At 43.5% G+C, this 4,487-nt stretch overlaps 1 non-coding gene across 1 annotated transcript; it reads right to left on the reverse strand.

Annotated features, from left to right (window-relative positions):
• Positions 1 to 4,147: 4,147 nt before the first annotated feature.
• trnas-uga (transfer RNA serine (anticodon UGA)) lies at positions 4,148 to 4,229 on the reverse strand. Its single transcript has one exon. It is a non-coding gene; the product is annotated as a tRNA-Ser (tRNA).
• Positions 4,230 to 4,487: the final 258 nt, after the last annotated feature.

Raw genomic sequence — 4,487 nt, forward strand, 5'->3', positions numbered from 1 at the left:
CTGTTTAAACTGACAGAATAAAGAGGATGTGCTCATCTCCTCTCGTGTCCCATTAACCACGTTAATACACAAGCAGGGATTTTCAAACCAAGATGAACAGGCTCATTGTTGTGAATTGACAGCAGTGGTGTGAGAGTCATTACGAACAGTGAGCAATAAATGCTGAACCAATAGCACTGACACTGAGCCTTGCACCATCAGCTCCACACTCACATCTTGTGTTATGTCTCCTAGGCATCAGTGCATTTGACTTTCATTATTCTACCCTGCACCTCTCCTCAAGTTATTCCCGACCGCTTGCAGTGTCGAATTAGAACATGCAATTATTAGAAATGCATTTCTGGGACACAGTTGTCTTTCAATGAGGTAAGATTCACTGCCCATCCCTAATTATCCCAAAGATGTAGGGGACGAGTTACTTTTGTTAACTCCTCAAATCCTTAGTTTGGAGGTACTGACAAGAAACCACTAGAGATGGACTTCCTGGATTGCGGAGAGCAGACCGACCCCAAACTGCTAAGGTAACTCACCCAGGGAAGAGCAGATGGACCCCACTCTGTCAATGTATCTCAACCAGGGGACAGAAGTCTGACATCACACGATCAATGTAACTCAATGAGGAAATTATGGCCTGACCGCACTCTGTTAATGTAACTCACCCAGGGAAGAGCAAACTGACGCCACTCTGTCAATGTTACTCATCCAGGGAAGAGCAGACTGACCCAACATTTTATATGTAACTCACCCAGCAAATGGCAGACTGACACCACTCAGAGAAGAGCAGGCTGGACCCATTCTGTCTCTATCACTCATCCAGGAAAGAGCAGGCTGATCTGATTCTGTCAATGAAACACGAGCCTGACCCCACTCTGTCAAAGTAACTCACTCAGAGAAGAGAAGACTTATTCCATTCTGTCTATGTGAATCATCCAATGAAGACAGTAATGAAACCATACTTGCTGTTAAACTCAAACAGAGAAGAGCAGACTCTCACGATTCTGAGAAAGTAATACGCCCGTGGAGGAGCAGACTGACTCCACTCTCTTAACGTAGCTCACCCAGGGAAGAACAGACTGAGTCACTCTGTGATATTACTCACAAAGAAAGGAGCAGACTGACCCCATTCTGTTAATATGACTCCCCCAGGGAAGAGCAGATGAAGCCCAATCTGTCAATGTGACTCAACCAGGGAAGAGCACTCTGACCTCACGCGATCACTTTAACACAACGAGGAAATTGCAGACTGACGCCACTCTGTCAATGCAACTCACCCAGAAAAGAGCAGACTGATCCCACACTGTCCAAATAACTCACTCCGTGAAAAGCAGACTGATGCCACTCTGACAATGTAACTCGCACAGGAAAGAGTAGACTGATGCCACTCTGTCAATGTAACTCACTGAGGGAAGAGCAAACTGACGCCACTCCGTCACTGTTACTCACCGAGGGAAAGGCAGACTGACCCCACACTCTCAGTGTAACTCATCAGACTGATCCCACACGGTCAATATAAGTCATTCACTGAAGATCTGTCTGACCCCAGTCTGTGAATGCAATTCACTCAGGGAAGAGCAGACTGATCCCATTCTATCTATGGCACGCACCCAATGAATGAACACTAACCCCACTCAACCAATGTAACTCGCCAGAGAAGAGCAGACGGAAGCCAGACTGTCAACATAAATTATCGAGGGAAGATAATTTTCTGGTTCACTCAGGCAGGGAAGAGCAGACTGTCACCACTCTGTGAAAGAAATTCCCCCAGCGAAGGGCAGACTGACCCTACTGTATCTGCGTGACTGACACAGATAAGAGCAACTAATCCAACTCTGTCAATGTCTCTCCCTCAGGGAAGAATACCCTGACCCCTCTCTGTCCATGTAGCTCACCCAGGAAACAGCAGACTATCCCCACTCTGTCTATTTAAGTTCACTAAAATCCTCTGAAGTTCGTCCTATCCAGACACTCTCCACATCCCTGTCTCTGTAACCGTGTGCGTTCAATGGCGAATCCAAATAACCTGCAAATGTTTAGAATGTGGCAGCAAACCAGAGCTACCACACAGAAATTGGGCGAATGTGCAAACTTCCATCAGGCAGTCACCTAAGCCTGGAATGGAAACCAAACCCGACAGCAGTCGTGATTATAAAATGGCAGAACAGAAACCCAGCAAAAAGAATTGCATCCCTGTGTGTTGCAACGATTCTGAGTCTTAATTAAGCCCCCCTCACTGTAGTTAATTTCCATTTTCATCACTGCCAACCTTCTTCAATGCAAAGCACGCACTTGCTTTTTTCAGACTTTTGACATCCCGCTTTCATCCCGCTTTTTACCTAATCATATTTCTGACTTTATAAACTACGTCACAACAGGTTGACAACTGCAGAATGAGCTTTGTTCCGTTCTCCACTGATGTTGAGAGTAGGAATACAGCATATTCGAGTAGGACTTGATGCGCTTGCGGGTGGTGCATTATGGCTTCTTTTTTTTGATTTTCGGTCGACTATTTCGAGTTCATTGCGCAGACTTCTGAAGAAGACTTTTTGGAGTCGAAATGGTAACTGTGTTTTCTGTCGGAAGACAGACGTAGCTTTATTTCTGTTCTCTTATAAATTGATCTTCTTCTGATCTTTGCAAGTGAAATAGGCTGCATTGCTATTGCTCGGTTTTAGTTTCAAAATCAAGAGAAACATGAAGGAGACAATATCAAAGAACACAAAGTACTGAGTTGTTAAGACAATGTTTGCAGCAATAGTGGACATGAAGGTCAAATTAAGATACGGTTCAAGAACATTTAATCTGGAAGTGGTATGTGACTTTAGTTCCAAATATATGTTTCCGTTCTCCCAGTACATCTTTTTGACTCCCAGAAAACATTGATTGTTTTCTGTATTCACTTTGTTTCGCGATATCTGTCTTCTGGTCGACCAGGGACAACTTGAATTTGCGTCTGCATTGAATAAGATTTCGCTCTTTCTTTCGAGAAGCAAACCTGTGCATTATGTACCACTTATCATGCTGATGGCTAAGAAGTTCAAAATGAATTACGGTTTATGGATCGTGAGCAAGAATGAAGTGATCCACTGGCGAGCAGATGTCACCACGCCCTATTCCTACATCTGGCCTGAACGGTCCATTGGCAGAGTCTGCAGAAAGGAAGTGTCTAAGTGAACTAGTCCTTTGTTCAGTTTGATTTGATACCAATGGTTGTGCTGTTTTGGCGCAGAAATGTGTCAACATCTCTGACGTTAGAGTCAAAATTTAAGTCACATCTACTCCATGGAGTTACTTCTCAGATCGGAACATGCTGACATGAAAACATCTAGCTCTGAGAGCAAATGTTTTTACATTAAACTGGGAGTATGTTTAACTAAGCAATTCAGATGGCCAAGATGGATAATTGGCATTTGGTTCTTCATGCTGAGCTCTCCACACCAACTGCTCCAACGAAGGCCGTGGATAAGATCCCCATCGATTATTTTGGTCAATTTTCGCCTCAACAACAACCTTTTGTTCTAAACAATGCCACACCACAAGCAGAGGGCTAAGTGTGATTTTCATCGTTAATTTTCAAATTCAGTTCTTAATGCACAGTTTCTTACGAATGTGGACAGCAGAAGACTGTTAACATTCCATTTCAAATATTTCCAGTAAATTCTACTCCGCTGATATCGCCTTGCCTTATCACACCTCAAGCCAGGAACCTGGATCAGTCGAGTTCCTTTCCACACATGGAGTTGCTTTTTCTAATTCATTGACTGCTGATATAATAGATTATTGGCCTTGAGAGTCAGTTGTAAATTAGGTTGAACTTTCTCAGCTTGACTTTCAACTGATCCTAAAAAAAAGTCATCACCTGCAGGTAAATGTATTGCATTGCTTCATGTTTTGCTTAATTCCACGCCCCCCCCCCCCCCCCCCCCCCCCGAAACATCCAAGTTTCACGATAGTCCGACAAATGTTTTGAAACTGATTCGTGTTGGAAGTTGGTGGCTTTTTGTGTCTCGACAGATAATTTATTCAATTAGACGTCTTGAAATTACTTCGGATTCTTCACAGTTGAAAATTTACTTTCTATTGAATGCAAAGCTAAAGCTCCACAAAATCCAAATTCTGCAAAGGAATTAATGACTTTTAAAAGATTCAACGCTGTGAGCCGGCTTTGAACCTGCGCAGGGAGACCCCATTGGATTTCAAATCCAACGCCTTAACCTCTCGGCCATCACAGCCGCAGGAAAGTGGCCAATTTTCATAATAAAAGAACTTAATTCATGAAATATGTACTTTGAAGAACAAATTGTCAAGACCCAAAGATTTCGCCAAATCCTTTGCAGAGACCCAGACGAACGTTCCCTTAGTAGATTGTCAGGCTTTCCCCGCAAACTAGATCCTGACAAAGCTGAACATAGAACATAGAACATAGAACAATACAGCACAGAACAGGCCCTTCGGCCCACGATGTTGTGCCGAACATCTATCCTAGATTA

Source organism: Chiloscyllium punctatum, chromosome 17 (assembly GCF_047496795.1).
Source record: "Chiloscyllium punctatum isolate Juve2018m chromosome 17, sChiPun1.3, whole genome shotgun sequence".
Taxonomy (NCBI): domain Eukaryota; kingdom Metazoa; phylum Chordata; class Chondrichthyes; order Orectolobiformes; family Hemiscylliidae; genus Chiloscyllium; species Chiloscyllium punctatum.